At 44.7% G+C, this 23,556-nt stretch overlaps 1 long non-coding RNA gene across 2 annotated transcripts; it reads left to right on the forward strand.

The window, feature by feature from the left end:
• LOC110431040 lies at positions 11,790-17,239 on the forward strand. 2 transcript variants are annotated; one of them, XR_002448536.1, is made up of 6 exons: positions 11,790-11,963; positions 13,463-13,700; positions 13,843-13,944; positions 14,993-15,260; positions 15,336-15,507; positions 16,243-17,239. It is a non-coding gene; the product is annotated as an uncharacterized LOC110431040 (long non-coding RNA). The 2 variants fall into 2 exon arrangements; XR_002448535.1 differs by having other exon boundaries at positions 15,348-15,507.

Raw genomic sequence — 23,556 nt, forward strand, 5'->3', positions numbered from 1 at the left:
ACGAGAGCGGCGGACAGGCCCTCCAGGCGCAGCTTCTTCATGGCATCGAGGAGGGGGTCGAGCCGCGACTGGTGCTCTTGGACGACGTCGTACGTCCAGTTGTCCGGGTGCTCTGTAATCAGACGGCCCGTGTAAGCCGGGAAGAGGCCGTCGTCGTTCCTCAAGTAGAACCACTAGGAGTCCCACCCAGCGTGGTTCGTCGACAGCCCCACCGGGATATACTCGCACGGCCTCTCCGTCTTCTTCGTCTTCAGCACCAGGTTGAGGCACCCGGCCCGCACGTGCTTCCTTACGCCAGTAGTTCCGATGGGGGCGTTGAAAAGCTCGCCCCTGTAGAGATGGAGCCACAGCTCCCAGTGGGGCATCAACCCCAGGTAGCCCTCACACACTGCGGCGAAGACCGCCGCGACGGTGATGGTGTTCGGGGAAAAATGCTGGAGCTCCACCCCGTAGTGGTAGCAGAGTGCCACCATGAAGCGTCTCGGGGGAGCGCCCAGGCCGTGGCGGTGGAACTTGGCAAACGACACCACATAGCCCTCGGGCGGCTAGGGCTCCCTGTGGCCTGCCGGCGGCGCGATCCACTCTGGCGACGACAGCGAGGTGCGGCGACGCAAGAGTCCCTCACTCTCGAGCTCTAGCAGCCGGCGCTCCGTCATCGACGATGGGCGCCAGTCGTCGGCGGCGACGAGTGTCACTAGCATCTTGGCTGAAAGGACGGAGGATTCGCTACTGCTCGAGGGGGCGCGCGCGCCTGAGTAGGACAGCAAGAGAACTAAGGCGACAAAAGGATGAAGGCAAGGAGGCGGGAGAAAGAAGGAAGAACGGCGACGGTGCCACGGCGTATTCATAAGCAACGATCCGCCAACGGACGGATCCGAGAAATGAGGTAACGCCCCCCCCCATAAATGCGCCACCTAACAGTCTTTCCCCCTTCACAGGCGGGGCACTCTGAATTCCACGCCGACGCAGTGTCGTAACGTCATCCGCCTAAAAAGGCGCGCCCAACGGGCAAAAAGGCGAACCGCCACGACCACTTCCTTCCCTTGTAAGCCAAGGGGCGTACCCGCAAAAGCCTCGAGAGGTCGCAGGCTGGCCCACCGAAAGGGTTCGACAGCCGATCTCGAGCACCGGAGTCAGGGATCTCCAGTGAGCGGTCGAAGATCGAGGCCTGCCTCGAAGACTCGCTGGGGATGTCCAAGGTAGAGTCGAGACAGTCGAGAGGAATCTCCCCCAACGGGAGGCATCGAGCCGCTGGACTCTATCGAATGAGACCGGTATCCCCGACCACGTCGACCCTGCTTTATGAGAACGCCTCCGGGCTACAGCTGACCCCCTCGAAAGGGGCACAGGTTCTCACTTGGACTACCCGTTAGGAACTCAATCTGAGGTGGAAGACGCTCGCTCTACCGAGAGTACGTCGAAACCTCCACGCAAAGCAAGCCAATTAAAACCTTCCACCACCGGTGTCGATAGCGTTTCTGCAAATTAGGCAAAACAACCCACGAAGGAGTCAAAAACTCCTTCAAGGGCTCGGGGGCTACCCCCGCGGGGTCGCTCGCGCGCCCCCACGAAAATTAAATCGCAAAACAAAGCCTCCACTCGAGCGCCAGCGCTCGAATGGAGACTCGGGGGCTACTGTCGAGGGTATCAATAAGGGGTACCCTCACCGATGCACGTAATGAGACTATCCGTACGCAGGACGAGGCCCCCGACTCGACGCTCTGGCCGCACACATGCGCAGCCATCGATGGCCGTAGCCTCGAAGACGGAAATAGCGTCGAACGAATCGATCAGGGGTCGAGCGCTAGCTACCGTCGAATACGGGAGCGGGCTCGGGCGAATCGGAAAGCGTCGAGCGCAGGGACACTATCCGCCGCCTGACGCGCGCAAGAGAGCCAGGGCATTTAATGCACCTGCCATTTTCCCACCTAACACACTGGTCACGGGAAGCGTGATAGGAAATAGGCAGCCGTCCCATCGTTCTTTTTGCAGCCTTCTCCACCAAACGTCCCAGGGCGTGTCAGGACGCGGGAAACAAGGTTGAAACGTCTAATCAGGACCCCCTCGAGACATCCAGGGTCAGCGCTCCGGATATCAGCACGTTATACGGCGTCCGACCCTCGACCGGACAGGGTTCCTTCCTCGGGACGAGTTGGGCGTCGACTGACTACATCCCAACCACTCCGACGGGTTTGCCGCCATCTCGTGGTCATCGTCGGGATCACCGACATGGCCCTCCCCTGCAAGCTGCACCTCTGCACATGTGGAGCCCAGAATCAGCTGAACGACCTCCAATGATCTGGCATGACAGGGGATCCCCTTCATGCCCACAAGGACACAAAATCTGAACACCCCCGCCGAAGCCATGAACAGGCACGACCACGGCCGCCACCGCAGCGTGAACGCACCGACAGACGGTGGTGGTGTCCCCAACACGTCGTCCAGGTCCTCCCGGCGAGAGAAGCGGACGATAAAGTCATCTGGCCAGAAGCGACGGACGGATACCTGGTCATCGCCAAGCCTAAAGGACTCGAGTAGGTGGGCACGCACCATTGCCGGCGAAACCGGCGGTCGCCTTCTGACCACCATAGCGACGAGCGCCAGGGAGGAGAGCTCGTCCTCCGCAGCTTGAAGCAGTGCCGTGCGAGGGACCACCACCAATTCAGTCAGAGGCTCGGAGGCCCGAGAACTAGGCGACGCCGGACGCCGCTGCAGACGCAGCGGTGGAGGGACGGTGACGGGGCGCTCCTCGGCTACGCGAGCCGGAGAGGCTGAGGCGGCGGCGACCCCATTCCCGGCCGAAGAGGAGGGGGCAGCGCCGGCAGAACCGACCGCACCCCCAGAGGGAGCAGCATCTAACGCCGCGGCACCGGGCCCATGCGCCAGCACGGCACCTGTGCGCGCGACGGGCGCCGGGAAGGCGCCGACAGCGAGGCGTTCGCCGCCCTGACGACGCGAGAAGGTGCAGTGGCGTTTGCCAGACCCCGGCATGGCGAGTCACGACGGCGGCGAATTGCATGAGACCCTCCTCGAGTGCGCGTGGGGGATCTACCCCGCTTGCCGGCTCCACGGGAGCGAGGGCAGTCACGCGCATGGTGGCCCTCCTGGAGGCAGGAAAAGCAGCGAGAGGGGAATGTGCATTTGGCATGCAAATGGTCGGTCCCCAGACAGTTGAAGCAGAGACCGACGAGGTTGTCCGGCACCGGGCGGCTTTTCGGAGCAGGATCTCTACGCCGCCAACGCCTCTTGCTCTGGACCAACGGGGCCGGGGTGGCCACAGGTGGAGCTTACCTGAGCCTCCGTAGATCAGTCACAGTTCTCTCAAAACTCCACCAGAGATCTTCTGAAAAAGCCACATTTCTTCCTAACAATATTATAACACGGGAAAGATAAATTTCAAAGGATACGATCTTATCCACGAGTCCTTCCAAAATCGCACTTGAGACCCAACACCTAGATCAAACTTGCCCAATGAAAAAAAACTCCTTAACTTTCATAAGACCAACCCAAAACTAGGAGTCCTCACGCATGTATTAAACCTGTGTTAAATATTTATTTCTCAGCAATAGTTGACAAACTCCATCACCATTCATCAATTTAAAAAGCCATTTGCTTATGGGTAGAGGGTTATCTAGATTTTTTTTTCTGTTTCTAGTTGACCTACAACCATGTCGTCAATCAAGTAATGTGTCACGCTAGTAAAATTTCCATAAAATCACGTATTATCTAGACGGTTTAAATAATTTAATGCGTAAAACATCTGGTCCTATTGATGGGGTAAATTAGATAAACGCAAATGATCATGAGGAAATTTCAGGGCCTGTTTAGATCCTTTAAAATTCCAAAAGTTTATAAGATTCCCTATCATATCGAATATTGCAGCACATGCATGGAGTATTAAACATAGATAAAAAAACTAATTGTACAACTTGCTTGTAAAATCGTGAGACGAATTTTTTTTAGCCAAGTTAGTCCATTATTGGACACTATTTAATAAATACAAACAAAATACTACAGTGTCAAAATTCCAACAGTTTGATATTTTTCTTTGTCATTTGTTGTAGTTTGCCAACTCCCAAAACGAAATAGGGAGGAGAAAAACAAACCATCTCCAAAAGTTTTACAAAATTGATTTGACATTTACCAAATTGTGGACCTAACTTGACTTGCCGCGAAATTTTTGTGCGAGGGAGTAGGACGGGATTCACGGCGATCGTGTTTGCCAAGTGCTCCGCTGGTTTGCATATATGCACAGCTTGACCGGGTAAATAGCAACTTGTCCAAAATGTCAATCCAAGATACAAAACTGTTGGATATGTGTTTTCAAGATTTGGACAAAAAACAAGAATACCAAACGTACTAACTGTTGGAGATGCTCTAAACAAGGCCTTAATTGCTAGAATTGCATTTGTTTAGTTTTGGAAGTTGACGTGTAACAAGAGCATCTCCAACAGTTTGGTAAAACTTACTTGTTTTGCTAAAACATATGTCAAATGAGATTTTCTTCTGTCTCCAACAGTTTGCCAATTGGGCTTGATAAACTTAAAGAAGACCCACAACCAATAATCAAATCAACTAATCTGCTGGATAGCAAGTTGACAAATATGAACACGCGGTACTGCTGGATGGGAAGTTGCCAAAAAGTAACAATAACAACCCATTTACCAAACTATTAGAGTAGCTATTTTCTAGAGTAAACAAATAGTAAGTTCATTTAGAACTATTGAAGATGCTTGGCTTCTACTGTTCTACATCCACATCCATCCGATACAGTACCTGCCAAATACCCACCACACCCTTTGCTCCAATTTTTTACAATTTGGTCCTTTTTTAAAGAAAGTTCTCATTTGGACTCCTGGTTGACAAAAACTTAGTTTTGGACCCAGGGGGTCGACGCCGTGAAGCATGGCGTCGAGGTTACACGTCTCGATGCCATGGATCACGACGTCGAGGTCACTGCCACTGGCCAGGTCGACGTGTGACATGGCATGACATGGCTGGGGGATGGCAGGGGGCTTGACGCCACAGATCATGGCGTCGACCTCGACGCCACAGATCATGACGTCGAGGTCTTAACCTATACGCCCTGCCTCGTGGAGCCGAGCTTGAGTCCCGCCGGCCCATCCCCGCTGTCCTCGCGTCCTCTCCCAAGCCTCCGCCGCTGCCCCATCCCCGCCGTCCTCGCGCCCCGTCACCGCCGTCGTCGCGTCTCGTCCCCGCCGTTCTCGCGCCCCCGGCCGTCCCCGGCTTTGCTCGCGCCCCCAACCGTCCGGGCTTCCTCGTGCCCCCGGGACGCCCATCCGCCGCCGACGTCCTCATCGTTGGCGGCGGGCTCCGACCTCGCCGCCCCCTTCTCCACCTCCATCTGCAGCGGCGCACCTCGCCGGAGGTCGCGGGCCTCAGGCCCCCTCTGCCCTGCATCCGTCCGCGGCAGCGGCCGGGAACAATGTGAGTTTTTTTAGAAATTAGTTATTATAGTTTACATAATAATTGAGTTAGTAATTTATTTAGAATACTTAGTAAAATGAATTAGCTAGTTTAGGTAGTTTAGTTAGAAGCCTAATTTATTTAGTTAGTAATTAGTAATTTATTTAGTTAGCTAGTTTAGGTACTTTAGTTAGAAGCCTAATTATTGAACCTAATTTAGCAGAACTCACATATGTTTCTGTGTTACCTAATTTTTTCGAAGTTTAACTATTGAATCTAATTTAGGTAATTTAGTTACTAATTGTTTCAGTTTCTTTACTAAATTGAGTTATATATTAGTCTGTTAGTTGTATATTAGCAAATATATCTATATATTAGCAATCCCAAATCCAAATACATGAAGAATAATATACCCTAGTTAGTAAATTTAGTTATATAGTAGTCCTCATGTTAGTTAGTTAGATACATAGTTAGGTGTTTTACTTGTATTAGTTACTCAATCCATCCCAAATTGTAAGTCGTTTGACTTTTTTAATATCAAGTTTGACCACTCGTCTTATTCAAGTTTTATACAAAATATTACTTTTTTTGTTGTGTATTGGTTTATTAATAAAAGTTCTTCAAGAATGACTTAAATTTGACTATATTTGCACAAATTTTTTGAATAAGACGAGTTGGTCAAACTTGGGATAAAAAAGGTCAAACGACTTACAATTTGGGATGGAGGGAGTATATCCCTAGTAACTTTTGTGTTGTGCGTACTAATTAGATAGACAACGTAGTAATATAGGTCAAATCAATGTGTCAAAAACTAAGAGGTGAAAGAGTATACCTGCCTCTTCAAGATCTATGGATCAAATCAAACTTTTGATGGTCGAAATAGTAAATCCAAGGTTGGTGGTCGGTTTTTTGAGAGGAAGAGCCGAGAGGGAAGAAGAGAATGTGAAATGCGGCCACGGTTAGAGAAGGGTGTCTGGAGGTTTGTAATTCAAGGAAAGATCAAGAAGGATCAAAATGCATGCTCATGAACATTGATTGTTTGCATTTGATTTGTGCATATTCATGTGCTTGCTTGCAATGCATAAGTTTCTAAATACAATATGCATGCTTGTGTGGTGTATGCTAGTTATAGAACTTGATTGATGATATGATAACTAGCATGCATAGGTTGGTAGCTAGACTTGTGTTCTTCAAGTAAAGACTAGACCCTTGCTTTTAATGTTGATCTCATGGGGTTTCTAGTGTTTTTGTGTCTAGCTACTCTTGGTGCTAAGGATGGTGTACATTGAATGCTTCAAATGCTATCGAACTTGGTATCGAGCTACAAAGGTTTATTCTATACACCTTAGCACTTAGTAGGGTTTTATGGTGCTTATCCAAATCTTGACATAGAGCTTAAATGTTGGATAAGTAGCATAAAATCCAAAACAAGGTAGCAATTTACACTTGTGTGAAGTGCTAGCTTGAAAAAGCTTAATTTCCATATCTTTGTAGAGTTGTCATCAATTACCAAAAAGGGGGAGATTGAAAGGTCCTTGTTTGGTTTTGGTAATTGAGTGACAACTTAGGTGGACTAATAATGTTTATGTGAGATACACAGGAGATTAGTCCACAGGTGATGATGTGATGAAGGAGCTCATTGCATATGAGACATGACATGGAGTCATGTGACCAAGGTGGAGAAGATCAAGATGAGGCTTGGCTTGATGGACCGGTTGCAAGAGTGAAGGGCAAGTCGAAGGCTTTGAAGCGAGGGACCGCGTGTGACGGTGAAGCTTGAGCAAGACTTGGCGCCGATGGACCGAGGCAACGGTGAAGAGCAAGTGAGGTCAAGATCGATGAACCAATACGGTCACGTGATGATATGAAGTCGATCATATCATTTGGTGATTGGTTGGTGCATGTGTTGCATCAACATTGGAGGAGATGGAATGGAATGCGCAAGGCAAAGGTATAACCTAGGGCATTTCCATTTCACCGGTCATAGGTGGGCAGAGAAGTTTATGACCGGATTTAGGATAGATGGCCGTACTATCAAGAGGGGCAAACTTGTTTGCATATCGGTCATCTAGTGCCACTTGAGCGATCTAACTTTGCATACATGTTAGGATCGAGTGGCGTGGCAAGTTGAGAGGCTAACTCCTTTGGGAATTTGTTTGTGAAAATGCTAACACACTTACACATGGTGGTGTACACTTGGTGGTGTTGGCACACTTGCAAAGGAGGTGGTGTTCCTAGGGTTGAGAGAGGTGTGGGTTGTTCGGCGCTTTTGAGAAAATTAAGCGTATATTTTCTATTGCGCCGGTGGGAAATTTGGAGAAGTCGCGGGAGTGTTTCTCAGTAGGAAACACTCACCGGACGCTCTGCGCGGAGGCACCCAACGCTGGCCTTTAGCGTCCGGTGTGCTGTCGGGTGTAGCAGAGTGCACCGGACGCACCGGAGTGAGTCCGGTGCTCAGCGTCCGGTGTGCGGGCGTTTTGCGACCCTCTCTGCGCATGGGTCCGGTGAGCACCGGACGCTACCGCTGCTTAGCGTCCGGTGACCCTGCGAGTTTGCGGAGCTCTCTGCGCACGAGTCCGGTGTGCACCGGACGCGTCCGGTGTGGACCAGTTGAGCGTCCGGTGGTGCTGTGTCAGGCGCGAGCGCGTGGTAGCCGTTGGCGGCAACGGTCGAATTCAAACGGCTAGTGACACGTGGCAGACGCCTGAGCACCGTGAAACGTCCTTGTTTGGTTTTGGTAATTGAGTGACAACTTAGGTGGACTAATAGTATTTATGTGAGATATACAGGAGATTAGTCCACAGGTGGATATGTGATGATAAAGGAACTCATTGCATATGAGACATGACATGGAATCATGTGACCAAGGTGGAGAAGATCAAGATGAGGCTTGGCTCGATGGACTAGTTGCAAGTGTGAAGGGCAAGTCAGAGGCTTTGAAGCGAGGGACCGCGTGTGACGGTGAAGCTTGAGCAAGACTTGGCGCCGATGGACCAAGGCAATGGTGAAGAGCAAGTGAGGTCAAGATCGATGAACCAATACGGTCATGTGATGATATGAAGTGGATCATATCATTTGTGATTGGTTGGTGCATGTGTTGCATCAACATCGAAGGAGATGGAATGAAATACGCAAGGCAAAGGTATAACCTATAGGGCATTTCATTTCACCGGTCTAAGTTGAGTAGAGAAGTGCTTGACCGGATTTAGGATAGATAACCGTACTATAAAGAGGGGAAATCTTTAGTTGCAATGGTTATCTAGTGCCACTAAGTGTGAGTCTCATTTGCATATGCATTGCGCTTAGTGACGTGGTGAGAATACTTGAGAAAGCCCTAAAAATTATTTGTGAAAATGCTAACTTTAGTGCTAAATTGTTTTTGGTACTTCGTGGGAAAGTTAGCACCTTTAAAAGGGGTTTGAGTTGGAAAAACTGAGCTAGTAGTCTTGCCCAAACAGCAAGGGGTCGATCGGAATTATTCACTGCCCTACCTGGACATTCTAGTGTTTGTGCTTGCAACAGAGAGGGGTCAATCGGAATTATTTCCTACCCGCACTGGAAATTTTCCGGTTGAGCTCAGATCTAACCCACGCCAACGGTCAAATGTGTGTTCGCCTGGAATTATTTCCTACCCGCACTGGAATTTCCTGTGAGGCTGAATCTGACCGTTGGGAGCGCGAGCTGAGGTATTTGGGGCTGCTGCTGCCCTCTTCCTCCTTACTTCTCTCCCCATTTTCTCACTTTAGGAGAGCAAGCAAGTTAGGGTTCCTCCTCTCCTCTCTCTCTCCCATGGTTTTGAGCTGAAATTTCTTAGAGAGATTGAGAGCCCTTTGTGGGTGTGGATGAGAGGTTGAAGATCCACCTTTTCCCCTTCCTCTCCCTCTCATGCTTGGTGCTATTTAGAGTGAGGGAGTGAGAGCCTAGTGTGTGCATTCGAGATTTGCATTTGGTGGCACTAGGAAATCTTTGTGATTGGGGATTTCTTGTTACTCTTGGTGATTGCCATCACCTAGACGGTTTGGTGGATTGTGACTCCGTTTGAAGCACGCAAGAAGATTGTGCGGTGCTCCGGAGGAGGATTTGTGAGGGGTACGGTGCTCACCCCGCGGGGATCGCAAAGAGCAACTCTAGTGGATTGCTTGTGGCTTGGAGGATCCCCATCTTGAGAGTGGATGTGCGGCACCCGCTGAGGGTTTGGCTTTGGAATGCCAATTAGCTCGTGATCCATCAAGTGGGTGTATCGCCACAACGAGGACGTAGCTTGGTGGCAACCAAGTGAACCTCGGTAAAAATCACCGTGTCAACATTGTCTACTCTTCTCGGTGGTTTGCATTCGCCTTACACAAGCTTGTATTTACATTCTTTATATACTTGTGCTCGTGTAGTTGCTTTTGTAATTAGTTAAGCTTGTGTAGCTTGCTAGTTACCTTCTTGCTTGTGTAGCTAGAAGTAGTTCCCTTGCGTGGCTAATTCGGTTTGTGTAACCTTGTTAGTCACATTGCTTAGTTTGTGTAACTAAGTAAGTTGCGCTCTCTAATTTGGCATTAGTTGCCTTGTTATTGAGCTTGCTAGTGAGCTTAGGAGCTTCGTGCTTTTGCTTACTAGTTGTATAGGAGCTCCCCGGTTTGCAAAGTACTAGTGGCATAGGTTTGTGTGACCTTGCTCCTAGAATTGGTTAGATGAGCTCTTGCTAAGGAAGTACCTTGTTTTCTTGTTTAGGATATTTTACAGGGTGCTAGAGAACTTAGATAGAGGGGTGTAGTCGTGGCTAGACCGATAGTTTTAATTCCGCATTTATTTCGGTTTGCCGGCGCAATAAGTTTTAGAAAGGACTATTCACCCCCCCTCTAGTCCGCCATCTCGACCCTTCACACCGGACACTGAGGGTTGAGCGTCCGGTGGCTCCCTGTGAGCGTCCGGTGCCCACGTGTTTTGCCCAGTGAAGGGGCAACGGCTAGTTTAGCCCTTAGGGCTATAAATAGAAGTGGTGGCTGGCCTTGGCCGGTGCTGAGCACCCTTGGGACTTAGTGTCCATGCTTGGGGAATGCTAGTGAAGCCTCTAACTCACATATACTTGATAGTGATCATTCGATTGTGTGAGTGAGCGATTCTAGTGCGTTGCATTGAGAGATTGCATCGAGTGGCACTAGGTGTTCGTGTTGCAAGCCGGTGGTGCTTGTTACTCTTGGAGGTTGCCACCTCCTAGACGGCTTGGTGGTTTATGGCTCCGTCGAAGCACGCAAGGAGATTGTGCGGTGCTCTAGAGAAGAGATTGTGAGGGGTACGATGCTCACCCCGCGTGGATCGCGAAGAGCAACTCTATTGGATCGTGCGTGTCATTGAGCTACCTCACTTGTGGGCAGGTTCTTGCGGTGTCCTAGTGGGGACGAGGTTCGTGTAACACCTCTTAGCCGCCGAACCACCAAGTGTTGGTCGACACAACGGGGACGTAGCTTGGTGGCAACCAAGTGAACCTCGGGAGAAAATCATCGTGTCAACTTTGTTCTTCCCGTTGGTTTGCAAAGTCCCTAACACAAGCTTGTTCTTACATTCATATATTTGTGCTTGTGTAGTTGCTCTTGTAATTAGTTAGCTTGTGTAGCTTGCTAGTTACCTTCTTGCTTGTGTAGCGAGAAGTAGTTCCCTTGCGTGACTAATTTGGTTTGTGTAACCTTGTTAGTCACTTTACTTAGTTTGTGTAGCTAAGTATTTTGCGCTCTCTAATTTGGCATTGGTTGCCTTGTTATTGAGCTTGCTAGTGAGCTTAGGCTTTGTGCGCTTTGCCTCACTAGTTTGTGTAGGAGCTCCCTCGGTCTGCAAAGTACTAGTGGCATAGGTTTGTGTGACATTGCTTCTAGAATTGGTTAAGTGAGCTCTTGCTAAGGTAGCACCTTGTTTGCTTGTTTAAGATCTTTTACAAGGTGCTAGAGAACTTAGATAGAGGGGTGTAGTCTTGGCTAGACCGATAGTTTTAATTCCGCACTTATTTTGGTTAGCCGGCGCAATATTTTTAGAAAGGACTATTCACCCCCCTCTAGTTCGTCATCTCGACCCTTCACACGCACACGCCATGCTGTGCTGTGCCAGGGAGCTCGACGCTGTGATCCATGGCGTCGAGACGTGTAACCTCAGCGCTATGCTTCACGGCATCGACCCCTGGGTCCAAATCTGGATTTAAGTCATCCGGGGGTCCAAAAGTAATTTTTTTAAAAAAAAAGAGTTAAATTGTAAAAAATTGGGACCCTTTGCCCTAGTCGCTCAACTGGTGATGGGCTTCCAAAAGGATGGGCCTAGCCCCATCCGTTCGGCCCAATTCGAGGACACAGGCGCTGATATAATGACGCGATCCAACAAGAGCACGCGGGGCTACGGCTAGGGTTTCTCACTCTTTCGCCGTTGCCGTCACCAGCCGCCATAGGGAGCAGTGAGGGAGGGAGCGCAATGGCGGAGAGGAAGCAGCGCCCTTGAGGTGCTAGAAAGGACGAGGTGGTTACCCGCGAGTACACCATCAACCTCCACAAGCGCCTCCACGGATGGTATAGTTGCCGACACCTCCGCACCCTTTGCCTCTCCCGTCTCCCCCCGAACCTGATCTCGCGAAGCTTGCTGCGAACGGATCTTCCTTGCAAACTCGTGGTAGTAGATTTTTGGGGGTGGGAACGAATCGATTGGGGGTGCCGGCGTGCGCGAACTTGCATTTTCTTGTGATTCATCTGTACATATTGCGCTAGCACGTTGCAAATTTCTAGTTCTCTGATTGTTTCTGCAACAACTCCGACCTCCGGGTATAGTCCAGTGCCTGTCTTTCAACCTTGTGGCTGTGCGCTCTACATACCCGGCACAGTGGAATCTGCTCATCGTTACACGTGTTGCTCCTTGAAATGCTACTATGTGTTACATGTGGCAGGAAATTCCTCTAATTCAACGCCCCCAGTGGCTGGCCTGTTCGGTGTGTTTGTCACGTTTTGTCCAGGTACCGGTGGTATTAGGACTTCTATTATCTGTTGTAAAGGTATGATACTGCTGTTTGTGCCCCATGGAAGATGTGTTGCTGCCAGTTACTACATTCGTTGTGGTACCTGTTGCATCTTGGTATATATATCTCAGATTGTTAGCAAGAAAAATAGCAGCAATTTGTGCCTTTTGTACCATACAAATAGCAACAATTTGTCCCTTTTGTACCATGAGGTGCTGGTGTTTTATCAGTCAACATGCTCAATCCATGAGTTTTATCAGTTTTGTTCTGGATATCACAATTACGCGAGCCAAGTGCAAGCAAGATAGTTTATATATCGATGAAATCACATGCCTGCTGGCACTCAGATCAGATGTTGCACTGTTCTTTGTTTACCCGCACATTTTATTCTGGTTGGCCTGTATCTGCAATTGGACTTGCCCTCTGATTATATTGCAACTTCTTGTTTGAATGTGTAGTTTACTAGTTTCCGGGTATAGTCAGGTGCCTGTCTTTTTAAACATGTGTCTGTGCACAGTTACATGCCCGGGAGAGTGGAATCTGCTCATCGTTACATGTGTTGGCTCTTGACATGCTGCCATGTGTTCCATTTGGGCAGGAAATATCTCTAATTTGATGGTCACTTCGATTGTTCCTTTTCTGGTACATTTTTTTTTTTGTTTTTGGGGGTCTTGTGAAGTGTGAATCATGCTTTGAAGCTGCATCCTGTGTTGTACAAGTATGCTGCTGCCGTTTGTGCCCTTTGTTCCTTGAGTACACTGTCCTTTCACTTGTGTTTCATAAGCTGGATGGTTGTTTGCACATGCTTTTAGTAGAGCACAAGTGTCAGCAGTTTGTGCTCACAGGACCATTGGATGTCCTTTCACTTTTTGTGTTGAATTAGTCCTATTGTTTTGTTCAGTTTTGATGCTTTATCACTATGATATGTTTTTTCATGTTCTCCATCCTTTCACTATGTTTGTCCAGTCTGTGTATAGAATAAACATTCTGATATGCTACTTGTTACAATTCAATTATCAGTAACTGACAACTCATCCTGATTTCCTGCTGCACTTTCAGGCTTAGTTTGGATCGGCGGGGATTGGCGGTCGATCCTGCCCTCCGATGGAAGCCAACACACGCGGGGGTTGGAAACACGTGGATGTGCAAAACTGCATTTGGGTGACGCCGTGGCTGGAGGAAAACCCGCTTGATCCAAGTTGATCCAAGCGAGAAAAAATTATCGTCACCTGAGGCCGGGAACTCCCACCACTCCCTTCTCGTGACTCACGAGTCGCGAGTTCGCTCCCGCAGCCAGGTACCTCCGCCATCGCTCCTGACTATGCCAACAGATCTGCTGGCTAGGGCGCCGCCACCAATCGCCCATGACACACACGTGGCCTCCGTCTTCTCCTTGGCCTCATCCCCTCTTCCATCCCCTGCTCCTCACCCTGTTTCAGGGTTTGAGTACACCGTGGCGGCGGCATCAATTCCTGCCAGCGACAGTTGAAGGTCGTGAGGTGCATCTTCTCCAAGATGTGCTATCTACTCCAAGATCCCAGGTCCGGCTGTATCTCCCTCTCTTTCCACTCTCTGTTGGTGCCATGTTTGTGCTTGTGATATATTATGTGGGATGCCATGTTTGAACGTACATATTGTTCCTAATTATCATTAGTGGATGTTTCTTGGTTCTATCTTGGAGTCCAATTGTTTGCAGAAATTGTCATGTTTGGGGAAATTGTGTGAATGCCATGTTTGTCGACGAGTTTATATATTTTGGAGTCCAATGTTTATAGTTTTCCATAAAGCTCTGTTTATTCTTTGGATAATATGGCCTAGGGATGATATGGGGAAGCTATGTCTGGGCATGGACTTCCCAGATTGTCGTAAATATTAATATTTTTTCTATAAAATAAGTTCAATAAAATTTAAATAGTTTGACTGATGATAGAACTTGATTGCATCATTTTGAGGATGAAGTTAGTAGACAGTTCCAACAGAGGTGCGGTGCAGAGAGGACAGAAAGTGATAGATAGTGAGGGAAAGAGAAACTTTACGCTAAAGGGCTATGGTACAATGTTGACTACTATCTTACTAGCTGATGCTTGATCAAGCTGAGCTTTTGCACCTTCTTGACGCATGGTACTTCTGTATCTCTGAATAACATACATTATGTAGTGGGATAAATAACTGGATTGTATTTTTGGAACAGAAGCTATTGCTTATCCTTCTAGCTTTTGAATGTTCTTGCTTGAATGTTCCTGCTTTTTTTTAGATAACACTGATGCCAGCTTGTTTTAGCAGAATATTTTTGTTCCACATATTATTGTTCATCAGTGGCTTGATTGTTTCACTAATTTTGTTTTCGGCATGTGAAAGAAACTGTAGTCTTTCAGTTCTTCTATTTTTGGTATTTTTTTCTGCCGACATGAATACTTCTCTGAATTCCTGATATTTTTACTAGCTGAAAATGCACTATGTACAGTGGATGAGCTGATTCTTAGCGTTAAAAAGCTGATTTTCACATAGCCTAGCTTGCATACTTGACATATAATTTTTTTGTATGTTATGTTTTTAACAGTTTATTTATACTAACAACTTCTAATCCAGGTGTGGTGGCTGAGATGGGTGGACATGATCTGCCTATCGACAATGCACGGATCCAGCCTTGATCGCTGAGATGGGTGGACATGATGGCTGGGATGTCACTGAGTACAGTGACCAACCTTGCACAAGCAATTAGTTCTACAGCGATCTCACTAAGTGACGTGCTCATTGGATCAAGGTGCGCAAGCTGAAGGAACTGAGCAGTGTTCGCTGGGATGAACAAAGCTACATGATCACTCTTGAGGAGTCCCAGTACAAAGGATATGTGCAGGTCCGTTCTTATTTCCAGTTTGCATGTTTTTCATATTTGTACGATCATTCACATCCAAATATGTCTAATGCACAGATTTACTTGTAGTCACACCCAAAAGATGCTGAATTTCTCAACAAGCCTATCGTCAACTACATGCCAATGCAAATTATCTTGGCAGCAGCGTTGCAACTGGGAAACCATCTGAAGCTCCTACTACCATTGATGTTGACACCTCTGAAGCCCCTGAATGAAGAAGGCTCTTCAGGTAATACTCTCTTATAGTTGTGCCCCTTTACTTTCCATGCCTATGATTTTTCCCTAATATATCAGTAGAATTCCAAAGTAAAATTTGTTAGTGAAGCACAAGGAATTGCCAATTTGCACTCTTGCTAATCTGTATAGTGAAGAAATAGAAAACTGAAAAGATTGCTTGCTCAGTAGGCTTTATTTTTCTTATGATTAGTGTACATACAGCTTTATCTTCCATCCATGACTTGTTCACAGTTGTCAACTTCTTCAACTTCTAACTTGCTTCAAAATTATTATGTATCTTTGGATAACTAAATGTCAGCTCATGGATTGCTTTGAATAACCAGTTGCCTCACATTCTTTGAAGTTTGAGTTTCTACATTTATTTCCTAATGTATTACTCTATCAACATGTTCTGCTCTTATACCATCTCTCTGTTCAGTTGTAGTGTCAGTAACGCATGCACGTCATACACCGATTGCTCGACATTTATTTTTTATCTTGTAGCGGCATAATATATTTTATATCCAATATGAGGTAGACATTGATTTGATTATCTTGTTGTGATGTTTTTTAGATTTTTGCCCCTTAACATGTATCACTTAGTGCATACCTATAGCCTACAAGATTAAAGGATGACTCTTTGCCATGTTTAGTTCAGAAATCGGAACCTATTGGTATTCACAAATGCAATATGTAGTATATACTGAATTTCATACATATAACCTACTTATCTTTAATGCTTGCCTAGGTGTAAGGAGCTAAGGAATGAAAGATGCTTCTGGAACATAAAGGGGCACAACAAAGATCGATGTTCTTATGGCCAAAGTTGCAATGCAGACATACATATTAAATCCTTAGCAATATACATTCCATACAATTCAGTCATGTTCAGTCTTTGTTTGCTTGGCAGCGAATGCTCCATCTCGCTCGCAGGAGGCAAGGGGCTGGGAGGTGACCCGCTCGCGCATGTGTCTCGCTCCACTGGGCCAGGCCATGAAAAAAGAGAACCCCCCCCCCCCCCCCCCCAGACTATTATGATACTGCCACAACAATATTCTGTGATGCCTACTTTTTCATGATAGATCAAGTATGTAGCTAGTGGGTAACCAGCAACATGCATAGCATAAACATCCTTTTCTTTTAAAAACAATATCATTTCTACTAAGCCATAGTGACCAACAAGTTGGAGATGCTCCTAGCAAAATCAATGGTCTCAAAACCTTGCTTAAACCCCTTAGCTAGCCTTAGTCTTTTCACCACTTCTAAACAGCCCGCACACAAACCAGTTTGTCAAAGAATAGGTGTCTAATTACCTCTTTTGTGTCAAAAGCAAGTTTTGCTACCTTGCCAGTTACACTTAGCTAGACTAGTTTAGTACTCGTACTAACGTTTTCAGGGTACACATGCAAACAACCAAGCAACGACAATTTCTACAATTTAAGTCTCATGCAATTATATATGACCATATATATAAAAAAAAACTCATACATAATAAAGTTACGTCTCCCATAGTACAATTAACTTATTAAATTTGAAGCATGGGCAACATTAACATAAAAAGTTGAAATGACCTAGAAATCTATAGCCTGACAATTGTACAATCTGTGATTAGAGCTAGTTAACCTAGCAAAAGTTGAGGCAAGTTTCTCTGCAGCTAGCTAGTGTGCAACATCAACTTATGCTAGTGCATTGATGGTTCCATACAATTTTTAAATGCCTGCACTCATAAACCTAGAGTGACAATACAAGAGGATCTTCCCTTCTTGTTATGTTTGTAGCATGATATGTCAGTTCTTCTCATTTCAAATTAAGAATATCATTTCCTCTTCATTTGATAAGATCCCACTTATGGGCATGGTTTCCTGCATCTGCCTGCACCATTGCCATGTACACCTGTTCACAAAATTAGAGCAGTAATTAACATAATTGAAATTATTCCATTTCAGTATAGTAGTACACAAAAATTAGAGTTTATTTTTAGTCGGGCGAGAAGAGAGGTCGTGACTCACCTTCGCATCCTAGTCCTGCTGCAGGAGAGGCACCAAACTTGAAACTAGGTGAGGGCGGTGTCGAAAATCGCCCCCAACAGGCCAGCACACCCGAGCAGCCAGCAGATGCACATGCCCCAAAAAAGGCCAAAGCACGCAACAACAGGCAATAAAGTTTAAATTTAGTAATCCAACCAATAAATAAAGGAGGAATATTCTAATGTGCATTTTTGTTCAAAATTAACAAAACCCAAGCTCTAACATGAAGCATCACTGACTCCAGCTATATCTGAACTTTTTGGATCATGTTTTACTAATCAGAGAATGAGAGTGAGTTGTTGAAGGACATGCAAAAATGCAAAATTTTTTGGATCCTGTTTGAATTGACTGATGAATTGAAGTAAGAAATTTCACCCATGTTACTGCAAGTGCCTTGAGATGAAGAACACTCCTAGGATCACTCCCAACATGAATTGGAAACCAAAGAACTAACATAAGTTTTTATTTTTATTTCTTTCTTTGTTAAGAACCACATTAGTTTACCAAGTATAAATAGGTGTAAATAACTTATTATTTCACTACAATGGTATTTTGCTCGGAAACTATTCTATCCAAATGTAGACAATTTCTTCAGTTGATATGTCCTAATTTCCATCCATTCATGAGCTCTGACAAAACATAAATTTCATCAAAGACAAAAAAAAAACCCATGCCTTGCTACAAGAAAAATACTTCACAAATATAACTATCTATAGTTGATCTGTCCTAATTTTTATCCATTCATGTACTACTGCAATGTAACCTCTAATTCACACTTTCTTTATGTAACTGTAGTCAGTGTATAGCATGCAAATATAGATCAAATGAGTCAACTCATCTACACTACTTCTCTCTGGTCTCTACTTAATTTAGAAGACAGCCATGCCACTCGGTATTTGCTCATCTCAAGTAGCAAAATATGTCTCCTGGCTAGCAGTCACCTATAGACAATCAAGTGGATAAATATATTGATCAAAGGATAAAAGTGTTCTCTAGTTACGCCTGTTTGAACAATCATGTTATATTGTAAATGCAAGAAATAGGATAATAGGAAAGTGAAGTATTCCATCTAGTAATCAGTGATATATAACATTTAGTTAGCTAGACCTATCTAGTACACATACCATAATTTCAGTAAAGCTATTTACTCAACCAAGAAAAAAAATATTATGTAAGTCAGCAGGATATAACATCAATGTTCAGCTGGTCAATAACTCCGGGCTCTCCAACAATCATTTTCCACTAATCTTGGGCACTAACCTTTTCTTTGACCTGAGCTGAAAAATCAGAGGTCACAGTTTACATGAAAGAATGACCCAATGGCAAATGTGCTGACTGTAGATCTTGTATGCAGAGCAGTAAACTCATCATCAATTAAAAGTCTACCTTGCTATAGTTATGATGACTGAAAAAGCCAAAAAATGTTAGGTTAATTACTTGAAGACCCTATCTTAACAATTTATCTATTGAAAACCACAAATCACCTGAATCGATGTCTTCACCACTCTATTGTTGTGTTGAAACTCATAACACTTGCTGCTCAGCTCTACTTGCTTGCACAACTAAAAAAATTGTTTTTTTTTCAAATAATTAGGCTTGAACAACTGAAGTAATAAAAATAAACTATGATAAAGAAACACGGATGTTAGTGCACCTTATCCATAATCTAGAGCGATGGATTTTTTTTTTAGTTTTTATACTGTTCCAACCTAGTTATAGAGGGTTAGAGAAACAGAAATACAACAAATGTAGGGAAAATTGAGTTCATACAAAACAGGTGGAATACTATAAACATAGATGACGGAGGCAAAATAGGCTGTAAGCAGTTGTACAGTTTAGGCACACATTTGGAGGGCTTTGGACAAGTTCTCAGCCTGCATATTAGATAAACAGTTTGAAAAATACACACTGAACTTAGAAGCAGACATTAGCATCCTTGCAGTTCAAGCACATGATAATCTATTTGATCAAAATTTGTTCAATATCTTTGGAGTTTTTTCTTTCCATAGCAAGAGATATAGGCATCAGTTCACATTACCTAAAAATTATTTGTGCAGGGTACAATACAGATCAGCAAAAGTGAGCAGCAGCGACAGTGCCACGATCCAGGAGGCTACCCACATTCTCTCTAACTCCATCTTATTTTTGATCCTGCTCTCTCCCAAAATAACAACAATGTACAATTAAAATGCATCCAATTCAAGCATTCCAACAATGATTCAAAAAGACCGGCCACAGAGTAATAGAAGTTAAATACCTCCCACAACTTGCTATGAACAGAGCACGTCGTCACACTTGTATGCGCCACCTCTATGCGTCCGCTGTCGCCATTGAAGCTATTGCTATTTGCTATGGGGAAAAACTCGATCTATTAGTATTGCTCCCCCATTGAATGCGAACAATGTTTAGATAAAGCCCATTACCTTTTCTAGAAAACAAATTACATAGTTTTAACATCTATTATCTTTTTCGTTGCTTCATAAAGGCACTGGTGAGTTGTCAATTCGCATTAAATTGAGTTTGTTGCTCATCTGGTCATTTGTATACAGAAATAAACAAAATATATATGAAAATACATACTATTTGTTACTCGCATCACTTGCTACTTGCTAGAACAAATCCCTACTCCTTAGCTGGATTGAAGGCACATTGAGAAAATTGAAATCTTAACACCATCTGAAACTACCGAAGAAGAAGAAGAACGCAACGATAAATCCTTGGCCTTAGTGGAGCCAGACCTTGACAACTACTTTCGCTAGAAGAGCACAGACTTGATCCACTTCGCCGGAGACTTCCCCATTAGAGTCTAATCCGCTGCACACAGGACCAGAGGGGTTCAGAGCCTGCAACGGAACCACAATCACTCTTTGCCGGAGCACCGGAGCAGCAACCATTGTCATCGCGCCACCGGAGCACGAAGCTGGGGTTTTGAGCCCAAGGAAGCACGCGGGGCAGGAGCGGCGTGCATGACGCGATGGGGTAGGGAGGGGAAGAGGGTGTCAGAGTTGCGTGCCCATGAGTGGCTAGACTGCGTCCTCTAGGGCCGTGAAGGCATCACCTCGCCTCGTCCTTGGCCTGAGCGCCACAACAGCAGCCATCACTGTCGGGCAGCTGGTGGCCGGAGCTAGGGTTTTGAGCCTGGGGAGGCGCGCGGGGGAAGCGAAGGGAGAGGAGCCGGAGTCACGCGTGGGGGAGAGAAACTGAGCTAGGACTACCGACGGCCTGGCATGGCCTGGTGCCCGGCGGCGGCGCCCTGCCCTGGCATTCATCCGTGGTAGAGAAGAGGAGTCATCGCACGAGAGGAGAGGGGGCGAGGGGGCGTCGGGTGAGAGGAAGCCTAGGGTGGACGCAGCGCGGGATGGGATGAATGAGGTTTGGTCCAGCGAGTCTCGTCTGTTGGATTTGAATGAGTGAGGGAAAGAAGATATCAAAGTAGATATAGTCCATTCATTTGAAAAGTTGGTTAGTTTTGGATGTATTTTTTGGGTGCACTTAGGAAAGTTAATGACTGCGGTGGACAGATTTTGGTGTGGCATTAGGAAAGTTTACATCTGGTGCATTAGTAGTAGAAATTACCTTTTGTCAACATGACTGCTCATTGTAAGTACCATATTTTTTTTATTTTATAGATGCATTTATTTTCTGTAGCAATGTTTTTTTAAGATTAGGCATATAGTGGTTTGCATTGTGACCTAACTAAGAATTGTCCACACAAATTTTATTGAAACACATATGGTAATGGAGTATATTATCTATTTAAGACAATAGATTATTCCAAGATACTAACTTAGGACCTATAAAGTCTCTACGCCATGCTAGGTTTGGTGATGGCGCAAAGATAACCTCAACTATAACTATAAGGACATGTTTAGGTCTAGCTATATTGTAAATACATGGTTATTGATCTTGCAAAGAGGTGTTTCCTAGCCATGTATCTTCCATCTAACTTATGATCCATCCTTTACCACAAAGGGTCCAAAGCAAAAGAAATCTTGGTTTACCAAAAATAGTAAAGCTAAAAAATCCAGCGACCAAAAATATAAGTCCCCGTTCTTTTTTACTCTACCTGTACTAAATGTTTTGAGCTTAGATATTTGTTACAAATGAGTTGTTAATTATATTGTTCTCATTAGTGGCGCATCTCTTGTTCTACAAAACTTGTGTTTGGTGTGTATACGTGCGTATAGACATCTTGTTGATAGTGTGTTGCCCTCTTTTTCCTTCTTATAAGTACTCCTCCATTTGACAATACTTATCCAGCACGTGTGTGTGACAACATAATGTAAGAGTAATTTATGAATAAAATCTAGTCAAATTTGTATTTTTTTGATGGAATAGTAGTTATTATATTCAGTAAAAAATAAACTCACCTAATTTGACAAGAACTTACATAGTTTTTGTGCCTCCTAGACATGCCAACCAGACAAATATTACAAAAAACAGAGATAGTAAAGTGATTGGAAACTCTCCTGTTTATTATTGAGAATGGTTAAATCTGTCATCTATATCTCTTATAAAGATAAACCCCACTAAGTATTTCTCTTGCCATATAAAAGTGTCCACATCTGCATTCACTAGAACATCCCAGTAGCACATTCAACTATCTCGCGCATGCAAAGTGTCCACATTAGTATTCACTAACACATCCAACTAACACATGTCATTATATCTTCATTCAAGCTATTCACATTAGCAAACCACATCTTTTATTAACATATATTGTTGTATTACCAACACCATACATATACATCTCCTATTCTTAGTGATTAACATTCTAATTTATTTATATTTCTTCTTTATACCCGCGGCAACGCGCGGAGAATCCTCCTAGTTTGTATTCATGCTCATACTATTTATTCTCTAAATAATAGAATTTATTGTGTTTGTCTTGAATAATCTTAATGTGTGATTAATTCATTTAAAACCACAAATATACATAATTATGTGATAAATACCAATGTCAACAAAATCTTGTGTACTTCCTTTTAGCGGAGGGGGCAAATAAAACAAATTCTGCAACATGAAATGCATAAAAAGTAATTGATTTATGTCATAAAATATGATTTAATGTGTCATTTACTCTATTATAATTCACTTTATTATATGATTGCCTCGATATTTTGCACTAAATATATAATTTCCTGCTCATTCATTTGAATATTTCATACAACATTAACATGTCACACCATTTTCCACTATAAATATGCCTTCATTCCACATCTTCCACAATACTTGCACAAGAATAGCTTGCAACCATGTCATACCATGTTCAATGGGTTTGCCAGCCCAATACTCATTTGCACCCTAATTGCCGTAAGACTTTGTTTTTATGTTCTCATACATTTTTCTTTCATTTTGATATTAAGTTATAGTCTCAATTTGTTGCAAGATCTAATCCTCCAAAACTTGTACATTTGTAGGTGGCAGTAAGTTTTCCTGGCCTGAGCTTGTGGGAAAGAAGGGCAAGGAAGCAAGAGCTATTATCCTAAAAGAAAATCCTTGTGTCACCAATGTGGTTTATGCCCCTCAAGATGCCGTTATTACTGATAACTATTGCTGCAATCGTGTTAGGCTCCTTATGAATTGCGATGCTGGTTGTGACTATAAAAATGCTATAGTGTTCGATGTTCCAATAGTCGGGTGATGAATTGTTGGGGGTCTACAAATACATATGCATATACCAGCATGGTACTACATGCTAAGAAAAATAAACTAATGTCATGCTGGGCAAAAGAATAATCTTTAATAAAGCAATCATCCTATTAAACAAATTTTTTGTTACTACTGGATGTAATAGCAACATTTATGCTTTAGGAGTACTTAACAAGCGATCATAGAAAGTATGGATATAAGAAAGATTTGTACCGATAATTAAATGTTTTCTAAATTAGGATGAGAAATGATGTTGCAGCTAGCTGATGAGGCGCTGTCAATTTAATTTCCATATTCACTACGGCCAAGAGCCACAACTATTCAAGTAGGCTTGCGTTGCCCTCTTTTGGCATGCCAACACTGCCTTCTTCATCTTCCTCTTA

The sequence above is a fragment of the Sorghum bicolor genome, chromosome 10, assembly GCF_000003195.3.
Source record: "Sorghum bicolor cultivar BTx623 chromosome 10, Sorghum_bicolor_NCBIv3, whole genome shotgun sequence".
Classification (NCBI taxonomy): domain Eukaryota; kingdom Viridiplantae; phylum Streptophyta; class Magnoliopsida; order Poales; family Poaceae; genus Sorghum; species Sorghum bicolor.